This window comes from Macrobrachium nipponense, chromosome 28, assembly GCF_015104395.2.
Source record: "Macrobrachium nipponense isolate FS-2020 chromosome 28, ASM1510439v2, whole genome shotgun sequence".
NCBI classification, from domain to species: Eukaryota; Metazoa; Arthropoda; class Malacostraca; order Decapoda; family Palaemonidae; genus Macrobrachium; species Macrobrachium nipponense.
This window is the reverse complement of record NC_087217.1, coordinates 5,362,366-5,374,164: the sequence shown is the minus strand read 5'-3', so window position 1 is coordinate 5,374,164 and position 11,799 is coordinate 5,362,366. Positions and strand designations below refer to the sequence as shown.

Here is an 11,799-nt window from a genome sequence, read left to right as displayed (position 1 = left end):
ATCTCATACGCTGGTGTCGTTATTGTGGTGGTAGTTTGTGGTCACCGCACCATGAGTGACCACAGCCGACCCCAGCCAACCGCTGGAGCAACCCCTGGATGCGATGCTGGGCACTCCCTGCAGTCCCAGCGACTCCACACCTGTCCCAAGTCGTCCTTCGCTGATGGCACACCTGCGGAGACAATAGTCGGGTTAGTTTGGAGGGCTTCCCCGCGCCTGGGGGGCGAAACACCCCCCCCAGAGCGGACGGAAGACCCCGAGTACAGCTGTACGTCCGGGTAGCGGGCGCCCTCCTCCACACTCGACGGATCGAGCGAGGAAAAGGACTCCGCTACCCCCCCGCAGGGGAAGGCGCGAAACGTGGGGGCTGGCCGGGAGGCAGGAAAGAGGACGAAGTGTCCGTCACCAAAGGAGTCACTGGACTTTCCGATGACTTCTTGGCCGCCTAAGTCTCTTTCCTGCCCTCGTACGCACCCACTGCGCCTCGGACCAATTCATACAAACCACACATGGTTCGTTGCGGGAGCACTCTCGCCCCCTACAACGAGAACAAACCTCGTGGGGGTCCACCTCAACGAATGACCTGAACCCTCCACATTTACGCCCCTCCAGCCCTGGGACACACTCTACGGGCGACTGGAGGGCGCGGTGATATTCCATTTCTTCCAATTCACTCATTGCAAGAATATAGAATTGAGAAAAAGTACTTACAATCACTCCTGATATACAGAAAGAGAAAACAAATACTCAAGGTTGAAGCAAACGACAAAGCGGGCAGAGCGATGGCGAACACGTCCTTCCCACACACGGCCGAAAGCAAAAGTGATTTGTTTACCTCCCCCAGTCGCGCGGCGCGCGACGATCGGACAAGCAGTTAACTACCGTTCTCCCTTGTTCGAAGCTTACGACCAGTTCCAGCTGCCGCTAGCTACTTCCTATTGTTAAAGGACCGAGGGTTTGTATTACGTATCGGAACAAACCTGAAATCTATTAAATAATATGACAATTTGTCCAAAATTGCATTTTTCCTAAACTATACAAACCTGAGGTCCTTTTACAATAGGAAGGTACTAGCGGCAGCTGGATAGGTCGTAAGCTTTCGAACAAGGGGTTCGGTAGTTAACTAACTGCTTGTCCGACAGGCGCGCGCGCGCGACTGGGTAGGTAAACAATCACTTTTGCTTTTGGCCCAAGCAAAAAACTGCAGAGTGAGGGGTGGCATGAGGTGGGGCTATGTGTAAAAGGACCTCAGGTTTGTATAGTTGGAAAAAATGCAATTTTGGACAAATTGTCATTTGTTCCGCACGGCATACAACCTTCGGTCCTTTTACAATAGAAGACTCACTTCTTGGTGGGAGGAATCTGAGTCTTTTGTGAACAGACTGGTGTTCGCCCAACCTTGGAAGCCTCCCTGGTCGTAAGAGCGAGGGAGGGATCCAAGCCTCTGTCCGATTGATCGGGGTGTGCACCGCAGGATCAATGGTCAGACCTCTGACCGAGTACTAAGAGAGAGGCAAGCGTATCTCTTCGTACCAGCAATGTAAGAACTTGTTCTGTACAGGAGCAAATATAAAGTCATGGGTTTGACTCTTGTAGGCATCCACTTCCCCCTTGTAGAAGGAAGTGGTGGATATTCTGCTCCTATCCCTAGTGAAAGGGATAGGATGGGGCTCTGTCATATAGCTCACCTGCATCTCGTCCTCATCCAGCGTAGTGACGACCGTGGCCCTCTGACCCACAGTAGAGGAGGAGGAAAAGATGGGAAGAGGGAGCCAGTCACCTCACTCACTCACACATCCATCCACACAGTCACACAGGACTCGATGCTGTTTCAGCCTGCGAGGGTCTGGGTTAGCTACACAACTTGTTGAGCAGACCACAGGGTCAAGGAAAAGGTATCCAAGGACCTGTGGGCAATATCCCGAAGGTAGAAGGACGTAAAGGTAGTCTGGTTAGACCAGACCCCTGCCTTCAGGACCTGCGCCACGGAGAAGTTCTTACGAAACGCCACGAGGGGCCAATACTTCTGACTTCGTGAGCTCTCGGACGGGACGTACGGATGTCGTCACTACCATCAGCCTCATACGCCCTCCTGATGACCTCACGCAGCCGAATGAAAGAGTGTTCTGGATACTCTTTCTTTGGTGACCCCGGTGCTAACGAAGAGGCGTCGACACTCAGGCCTGAGGTGTCGAGTTCTCTTCAGATAGCGCCGTAGCGCCCTCACAGGACAAAGCAGCATCTCATCCGCATCATTATCGGTGAAGTCCAATAGGGAGGGAATCGTGAATGACTCGAACCTGTCGTCAGGGATCGACGGTTTCTGAGTCTTCGCAACGAAGTTCGGGACGAAAATCGAGCGTCACGGATCCCCATCCCCTGGAGTGTCGTACATCATAGGAAAGACCATGAAGTTCCCCTACTCTCTTCGCCGTGCCAGGGCCAGCAAAGAAGAGGGTCTTGAGGGTCAGATCCCTGTCTGACGACTCTCGGAGTGGCTCGAACGGCGTTCGAGTCAGACTCCTAAGGACGAGAGTCACATCCCACGCAGGGGGCCTGAGTTCCCTGGGTGGGTGGGCAAGACCTTTCGAAGCTCCTCATAAGCAAGGAGATCTCGAACGAGTTCGAGATGTCCAATCCCCTCAGTTTCAGGACGAGCGCCAAGGCGGCTCTGTATCCTTTGACTGTGGGGACTGAGAGGAGCTTCTCTTCGGCGAAGAAAAACGAGGAAATCCGCTACCTGCTGAAGAGTGGCTCTGAGAGGAGATAGACCCCGTCTACGACACCAACCACAGAAGACGGCCCACTTCCCCTGGTACACAGCTGCAGAGGACTGACGGACGTTTCCAGCCATCTCTGTGCTGCGCTACGAGAAAAGCCTCTCGTTCGCAAGAGATGGTGGATAACAGCCAGCCGTGAAGACGTAGGGACTGGACTGCTCGGTGGTACCGCTCGACGTGTGGCTGGGCGAGAAGGTTGTGCCAAGGGGGAATCTCTCTCGGTTCTCCTGCGAGAAGAGCCAGCAGGTCCGGATACCAAATGGCCTGTGGCCATTTGGGAGCCACCAGGATCATCCTGAGATTCGGGGTGACCAGTGCTCGACTGATCACCTTGCGAATCAGGCTGAACGGGGGAAAAAGGCATAGGCGAAGAGGTTGTCCCACGGGTGTTGAAGAGCGTCCTCTGCAGCTGCCCATGGGTCCGGCACGGCCGAGAAGAACACCTGGAGCTTCCTGTTGTGCCGGGTGGCGAACAGATCCACGACTGGTCGCCCCCACAGGTCGAAGAGCCTTTCCGCCACGTCTGGTGTAGAGACCATTCGGTCCCTATCACCTGATCCCGACGCTGAGCGTGTCTGCTACTACATTCCTCTTCCCTGGAATGTAGCGTGCCGACAGCTCTATTGAGTGTGCCTCGGCCCACTCGTGCACCTGCCGAGTCAACTGGTACAACGGGAGAGACACTAGGCCCCCCTGTTTGTTGACGTAAGCCACCACCGTGGTGTTGTCGCACATCAACACACTGAGTGTCCCATCAAGCGGTCTGGAACTCTTGGAGAGCGAGGAACGCTGCCTTGAGTTCCAGTACATTGATGTGAAGGTGCTTGTCGTTCTCGTCCCACACTCCTGAAGTCAGCAACTCCTCCAGGTGTGCGCCCCATCCCTCGGTCGATGCGTCTGAGAACAGCTGCATGTCCGGGGGGGAGTGCGCAGGGGCACTCCTCTTAAGAGGTTCCTGTCGTCCAGCCACCAGGCTAGGTCCTGCCTCACCTCCTGTGTCAGTGACATGGAAAGCTTGGGGGATCCGTCGCCTGTGACAACTCTCCTTTAGTCTCCACTGAAGAGACCGCAGGTGAAGACGCCCGTGAGGGACTAACTTCTCGAGTGACGACAGGTGTCCGATCACGACTTGCCATCGCTGAGCTACCTGTTCCTGCCGAGACAGGAACTGGTTGGCTGCCTCCCTGAATCTGCTGATCCGCGAGTCTGCGGGGAAGACTCGCCCTGCTACCGTGTCGATCAGCATACCCAGGTACTTCATCCTCTGCTTGGGCTCGAGATCGGACTTTTCGAAGTTCACAACGATCCCCAGATCGCGACAGAACTCGAGCAGTCGATCCCTGTCCTGTAGCAACTGCGAGCGGGAGCTCGCCAGGACTAACCAATCGTCGAGATACCTCATCAGACGTATCCCGTGCGAATGGGCCCAAGCAGACACCAGAGTGAACACTCGCGTGAACACCTGTGGGGCGGTTGAGAGACCGAAGCAAAGTGCCCTGAACTGGTACACCGTCCCGCCGAGGATGAAGCGGAGGTACTTTCTGGAGGACTGATGAATGGGTATTTGGAAATACGCATCCTTCAAGTCCACTGAAAGCATGAAATCGTTCTCCCCTGATGGAGTCGAGCACCGAGCGTGCCGTCTCCATCGTGAACCGGGTCTGGCGAACAAACCGGTTCAGGGGAGAGAGATCTATCACCGGGCGCCAGCCTCCCGTAGACTTTTCCACCAGGAAGAGTCGACTGTAAAAGCCCGGTGATGATCCGTGACGATTTCTACAGCTCTCTTGCTCAGCATGGTCTTGATCTCCTGTCTCAGTGCTACGTCCTTCGATGACCCTGGAACGTACGACTGCTGTTGGACCGGGTTGGAGGTGAGGGGTGGCCGAGATTCGAAGGGTAATAGATATCCTCCGAAGGACATCTACAATCCAGGTCTCGGCGCCGTAGCGCTGCCAATTGCCCAATGGCTGGCCAGGCACCCCCCCACTTCCGGCAGCAGGTGAGGGGGAACGCCGTCCCTAGCGTTTCCCCCCTTTCTTCGACTTCTTCCCAGAGCCTCCACGGGAGGAGGAGGGCTGGGAGGAGGGCTGGTTACGGCTCCCCTTGCTAGAAGTCGAAGAAGACAGAGTCATTCCCCGGGGCTTCGACGCAGCTACCGTCTTAGCCACCGAGGAAGCGCTAGCCGAGCTCTTAGACTTGGCCGCAGTCCGAGGCTGCCCAGAAGCCTTCGAGACTGCCTGGTGAACCAGACGGTCACTGTCGTCAGTGCGCCGTCTGTCCACCGCAGCGTCCACCATCTCTCCTGGGAAGAGAGACGTGGAACTCCGTAAAGGTCCGTTGCGAAGTCCCAACGCCGCTTCACGCCCGGCCGCCCTGGAAACCCGAGTAAGGACAGCGTCCCTTCGTCGCGGAGAACCAGGTTGGCCCCAGGTTCACCGTCTGGTGGGCAAGGAAGGAGATGGCTCTTCCCCCAGACTGGCAAAGTCTCCTGAAGGCCGAGTCATCTTCGGGAGAAACCCTCCCCCGGAGTTGGCTGCGACCTTAGATACTGTGAGGGACCACAGATCTAGCCAGGAGACGGCCTGGAAAGCTGCCATGGCGGTAGATTCCAGGCCGAGTGCTTCTTGCTGGACAGGAGCTGCTGCAGAGACACACCCGGAGTCAGCCTGGCTAACTCCGGGTTCACCTGTTTGGGCGGCATCGGGTCTTCAGATGGCACGTAAAAACGCCGCTGTCGCAGCAGAGGAGGTGGAAGCAGCTTGCTCGACCTGCCAGACTTGAGCGAACCGTCTTGTCCGGAGACAAGCGATTCAACCTGGTCCAGCACTGAGTCCGCAAGCTCAGAACGCGGCAAACCCACCGTCGGTCTGGGTTCCCTCTCGGGCGGGGCCCCAGAACGACTCGAGCCGGGACGTGGCTCGGATGGTGGGAGCGGCGATCCTTCCGCGAGGTCGTTGTGCTGACGAATCAGCGCAATAACTCGGCAAAGTTCCTCTGGATCTCAGGAGTGACTGCGTCCTGCGGAGTCGGACCGTCCAGTCCCTCAAACAGGAGCACCTCCCGAGACCCTCCTCCCTCAAGGAGAGGAGCAGCGACAGACCCCTCTCGGTCTCCTCCAACCAACCTCGTGCGTACGACCTGGCTGGTCCGAGAACCGTGCCTGTACGTACGACGACGTGGTGGGATCCTGAGGGGCGCACCCCTCACGATCACGGTCCTCAATACCTCGCCCCTCCCGGTGTAACCCGAGGAGTTGAAGGTATGGGAGAGGAAGACCTGACGGCTCCCCCCTCCTCGCTCGCTGGCAGAACCAGCGGGCTTGGAAGACTGCAGGCGATCGCCAACCCGCGGTGGCGATTGAGCTGCAGACCTAGTCGAGCCGTCTCGCTGTGGAGAACGGCTGGACCGAGAACAGCGGCCCCGGTCTCGTGTGTCAGAGGAGCTGGTGCTGGTCGCCGTACCCGATCGCTCTCTGTGAGAGTGCGGTCAGGCGACAGCGAGCTCCACTGTCACGGTGAGATCGGTGCGTATCCTCACGGTGCGTCAGTTCGCTGGTACCAGCCGTGGCTGGTGCCGGCGAACGGGGGGACCTCTTCCCAGCCTCAGCGTGGCCGGTCATGGACCGTCACGTCCGCCCGGGTAGCCAGCTGGCTCGCCGCGACGAGCGAGAGCTGGTCTGGTGAGAGTCGCGTGAGCGGCTGTCACCAGTCTTCCGCTCCGTGCCGTGAACCTGACACTGAGCGGACTCAGAGGTCTGGTTCCTGGCTGTACGGTCGCTGGTAGGCGACCGTACACTCGGTACCTCTCGCGAACGAGCGGCCGAGACGGACCCTGCTGCTGTGGCCGAAACCACTGACAGCAGGTGAGGAAGTGCCGGTGTTAGCCGGCACTCCTCTGGTCCCCGTAGTCTTCTTCCTTGCGGAAGAAGAGACGGGTCCTGCCCCCGAAGGAGCAGGGTGACCAGCGGAAGAACCCCCCGTCTCACCAGAGCGAGAACGGGCCCTTAGAAGTTCCCAAGGAGACTTCTTAGGGGGGGGGGGAGGCGACCTTCTTCTTCTTCAGCGGGGGAGCCTTAGAAGAAGAAGGGGAAGAGGCGGCAGACGACGATGACGACGAAGAAGACGATGAAGCCGACGACGGGACACCTTCCTCCTCTCTTCTTCTTCTTCGTCAACCTTCTCAGGGACGACGTCAGATCTGTCATCAGCGCGGAGCCGGGGCTGCTGTTGCCGAAGCAACAGGGCCCGGACGCACCTGTCCGAACAGATCAGCATCGGGAGCAGCGGCGCCAGGAACAGGAACAACATCAGCAGGTGCAGGCATCACAGGGAACGGCAGAAGAGACAGCAGAGCAGGTACAGGAACGGCAGCAGTGGTCAACGTCCCGTCCGTGGACAGCAGCTGGCAGGTACGGCAGTAACGCAGACTGTGTAGGCGGTCCAGATGGGAGGACCAGCGGCACAGACATCCTAGGTACCGGTGGGAGGTCCAGGGGCGAGCTCTTCGGGCACACGAAGTCCGGTCGCGGCAGCACGGCAAACCCAGGCGGCGGCATCACACTCCCCCGAGTTACGGCGACTGGCCCCTGCACCGATGTAGTGGGTGTCACAGAGACCGCGTGCTGGGTGTACACCAGGTGAGGAGGTGAAGCGTAGCCGGGTGTTGTAAGGGTCGTGGTGGTGGTCGTGACCGTTGCATGGGTGACCGCCACGGAGCCAGCGAGATGGTAGAGCTAGCCCCTGGACACTCGGCACGCCCTGCAGCCCCAACGATGCCCACACCTGTCCGAGGTCATCCTTCGCGGCAACCGCACCTGAGGAGGCAAAAGTCGGGTGATTAGGGGATCCTCTACCCGCTCGCGCGAAGACGAACGGATAGAGGACCCAGAGTACAACTCGACGTCAGGGTATCTAGCGCCCTCCTCCACACTCGACAAGTCAGGAGAGGAGAAGGACCTAGACACCCCCCCGAAGGGGAAGGCGCGAGACGTGGAAGTTGAGCGGGCGGCAGGAAAGAAGACGAAGTGTCCGTCACCAAAGGAGTCGCGGGAGAGCTTTCCGACGACTCCTTTGCAGGCCTTTCGCTTCTTCCTGCCCTCATACAAAGTCCACTGCGCCTCCGACCAATCATTACAAACATCACAAGGCTCGGCTCGGGTGCATTCGCGCCCCCGACACCGAGCACACAAAATATGAGGGTCTATCTCCGGGAAAGAGCGGAACTTCCCGCATTTACGCCCTTCGGTACCCGGGCATAGTCTCCGTGGGGTAGCGAGGCGAGGAGATTCCATCATTAATCAATTGATATGAAAAGAGAGAAATGATTGTACTTACAATGAACTCTTTCATACACAAACACAACCAAATACTCAAGAAAATGCAAACAGACGAGAAGCGGGCAAGAGAGTCGAATCGAAAACACACGTCCACTCGCTGGTGAGGCCGAAAAGCAAAAGTGATTTGTTTACCTCCCAGTCGCGCGCGCGCGCCTGTCGGACAAGCAGTTAACTACCGAACCCCTTGTTCGAAAGCTTACGACCTATCCAGCTGCCGCTAGTACCTTCCTATTGTAAAAGGACCGAAGGTTTGTATGCCGTGTCGGAACAAACATAAATTGTAGAGAGCTTTCGTTCTGAAATAAGCTGGATTAGCTGAACATAAGTCTCTTTCTGGCCAGGACTAAGATACCACTCAGTGGTTTAATGCTCTTTCCCAAAAGCAACATCAGTACCATCTGATTTTGTAATAATAAAAAAAAAAGGAAAATAAAAGTTAAGAATTTAACCCGGTGGTATAATTTATCTATTCATTTATATTACCTACAATCCAATTTATAGTCAAAAAGTTTACAGCTAATAACAGAATCAATTCAAAAGTATGTTGCATCTAATAACAGAATCCACTTAAAATAGTTGATGTACACATTGCCTGCACAATGGTACCCCAACCATCAAACTTGATTCATTCCATAAGGCTAAGTGCCTTTTAGTTCATGTACAGAATGAATTTTTCCTTTCAGAAATAATGTAAGTCTTTCTATTCTGAATCTACTTTCTTCTCAAGACTCAACAAGTTTTTCTTAAGAAAATCCTGTCCAATAATTTTTGTTTTTGCCGTTTTTAAATATTCCTTAAGTGAGTCACAGCACTGTCATTCTGCAGAGTTACAACATAGCTTTGTCAGAGTGATATTTAGCAAGATACTTACTTTGAACTCATTCCCCTTATGAGAACCAGGGGCATCCTCCCTCCCCTCCTCCTCCAAAGATAAAAATGCAGCTGCCAACTATTGCTGCTCCCTCTGAAGGTTATGCAGTTCTGTGGTAAGCTCTGCCTTGTGCTCGTACATTAAACCCACATAGTCACAACTCACCTTTGCCCACAGACACAATATCCTCTACAACGGGATCATCATCAAAGCTTTCAAAATGTCTTACTGCAGCATCTGGCCACAATTGCCTACAGACACAGTTCATAGTCCTGTATCAAGGCTTTGTCTACAAGGCCTATGCAATGGATGATGCTTAAGTGGTTCTTTCAGAACTCTCTTAGGTCAGCTCTGTTATCAGTTTCAATTCACAGCACTTTTGGAATAATGATTTACAGATGGGTTTCTTGTAATTAACGGTTAAACTGCTGGTTTGTTCGGTAGTCGAGTTGTGTTAAGAAGCAAGAGCTTCATTGTTATGAAGTTAATGACCTCCAGTTGCTTGGCTTTCAAGGCTGGACGATGAACAGGAGCACTTTCCAATGTTTGGCTTTGAACACTTGACCACTTTTACCAGCACTTGTAATTTTTCAACCTGTTCAATTGTCTGTTATCTCAGCAACATCAGCTCCTAATATTGTACAGATTGTAGATAACAGCACGGTAAACTCCACAGCCAGATCAGTGATGTGGCCGCAACTTTCAAATACTGCTAGTGCTACAAGTTTCTTTTAAATCTCTATCATTTGTTCTTATGTTTACTGTCATCCCTTACCCCCTTTGGTCCCAAGGAGACAACTTGCACTAGATTTGCCAAAATAAAAAAACAAATATGAAAAAAAGTTTAGTGGAATTGTACATTATGCAAAAGGGGAAAACTGACCAATTTCCCTTGGTTTCTGCTGGGAAATGCATACACGGCACATCACCTCTCCTACATTTTCAAGCCTGTCTTTGTTTGGTCACAATGTTTTTGTAACTAGGAACATTTCTCAGCCACCCATAGCCCCAGGCCATAAAAATTAAGACAAGTATGCATACCCAAACTTCTCCATTAGTCATTATTATAATGTCTTTAGATCTTCCCAGACAGGATCCTTGTGGAATGAAAGCCAGTCTTAATGAAAACCAAGCTGGTTGCAAAAGTGGCAGGAGTTAAGCTTTTCAATATACAAACCTAAAAACTAAGGAAATTCATGGTTTCTACTGCCTAAACCATGTCAGACTATTCTCTTTTAATCCCAAGACAACATCATATTATGCAGCATAACTTGTCACATGATGATGGTTCTAAGTTCCGGTTTGTTCTTACACTTGTCTTCAGCTACCCCTTTGAGTCGTGTTTAAATTCTTGGGTACAAATATCACATGAATTACTTTTTTCCCTAGGTTATTGGTTACTTGTATTGTGGTTAGTATCCTGGCATTCTATTCGGATGTCAGGAGTTCATGCCTCACCAAAGTCTATATAACAACAATGGCTCTGTATCATGGCCAAAGTATGAAAGGCTGTGGTGGGAGTTGGGGAAACAGGGCACCTGATTACCCTTTTAATGCCGGATAAACAAAAAACAAAAAAAAAGAAACTTTGACAGCTTATTTAATATTTTTTTAGACCAACATATTGCATATGTAAAGTTCTGAAAAATAACATGTACAAAGTTCTCCAGCAATTTCTTCTCATCTGGCTTATGCCTCTGGAAAGAGAGCTACTGTTACTGAATGATGAGAATGTGGGAAAGACAGAAGACTGTATAGGCAGTCATGTGGTTTGAAAAAAAATTTATAAGCTGTTAAAGTAACTTGGCTTATCTGCCATTTAAAGGGTAATCAGGTATATAGGCTACTACTAGGTGCTGCATATGCCAACTGACAAAATCATTCTGGGCTAGGTTTGAATACTTACAACAGCCTGAAATTAGCCATGTCTGCACTAGCTATTTCTGGCTGGCTAAATGGCATGGGCCTAAATGAGCCTCCTATAAAAAAGCCTCTTGTACTAACTGTTACCCTGGTTACTAGAGATATATATATAAAAAAAAAAGAACTGCGGACCTGGAATGAACCTGGCATGGGCTCATGTCTTCAGCTGTCACTTTTCGAAAAATTTGAAAAAATTTATCAGTTTATCTGCTTACAGAAGCAGAGATATTTACCTACTTGGTTCCGTATTACCTAAGAAAAGTTTTTGCTTAGCCCTTATGCTATACATCCTACCTTTACTCTTTTTTTTTTTTTTTTTTTTTCAATCTCCGCATCAAGTACCTAATCCTTGGAAGTAGACTTATTCAATCTCCGCTTCTGGAAGCGGATAAACTTAATTTTTTCAGTTTTCCACGATTCAATAAGTATGTATTAGATAAATCGGTGTGTTCAACTTAGACTTTACGCAATGCAAACCCTTATAGCCTACTAACTATAGGATAACCAATAGATGATAAAGATGTGAGGTTTTGTTACGCCCATGAATCACCGAGCCTTTTCCGAAAGCTATCTAGTAGGCCTAGGTAGTACGTCGCCCAATGGTTCTAGCCATTCGGCTACTCGTAGGCAACTACTACACCTACTGTCTGAAACATTTGGCATATTTTATGGTTCTTAAGTTATCACAAATACCGTGACCTACATGTCATTGATAGAAATGATCGAGATACTAAACTGGAACTTCCATGTAAATCTTCTGAAGGCGTTTCACCCATAAAAATAAAGGTTGTATGTAGGTTATGACACCGGAAAACCAAATTAGGGCTTAACTTCCCTGGTCTAGCCTTCGTGTATTTTGTTGGTGGCTTCATTTCATTTATTAGAAA

The 11,799-nt window shown here is 51.9% G+C and overlaps 1 protein-coding gene across 1 annotated transcript in view; it reads right to left on the bottom strand.

Moving 5' to 3' along the window:
• LOC135201379 (succinate dehydrogenase [ubiquinone] flavoprotein subunit, mitochondrial-like) overlaps positions 1 to 11,799 on the bottom strand; it is a gene marked incomplete in the record, with an annotated part of 109,321 nt that overhangs the window by 97,099 nt on the left and 423 nt on the right.